Source organism: Oncorhynchus masou, chromosome 13, assembly GCF_036934945.1.
Source record: "Oncorhynchus masou masou isolate Uvic2021 chromosome 13, UVic_Omas_1.1, whole genome shotgun sequence".
NCBI classification, from domain to species: domain Eukaryota; kingdom Metazoa; phylum Chordata; class Actinopteri; order Salmoniformes; family Salmonidae; genus Oncorhynchus; species Oncorhynchus masou.
The window spans coordinates 83,800,224-83,800,473 of NC_088224.1; positions in this window are offsets into that span (position 1 = coordinate 83,800,224).

The window sequence follows — 250 nt, forward strand, 5'->3', positions numbered from 1 at the left end:
CAGGAGTCAACACCCCTCTGAGACATCGGTTTATGAGACAGGAGTCAACAACCCTCTGAGACATCAGTTTATCAGACAGGAGTCAACACCCCTCTGAGACATCAGTTTATGAGACAGGAGTCAACACCCCTCTGACAGTGGTTTATCAGACAGGAGTCAACACCCCTCTGAGACAGCAGTTAATCAGACAGGAGTCAACACCTCTCTGAGACATCAGTTAATGAGACAGGAGTCAACACCCTTCTGAGAC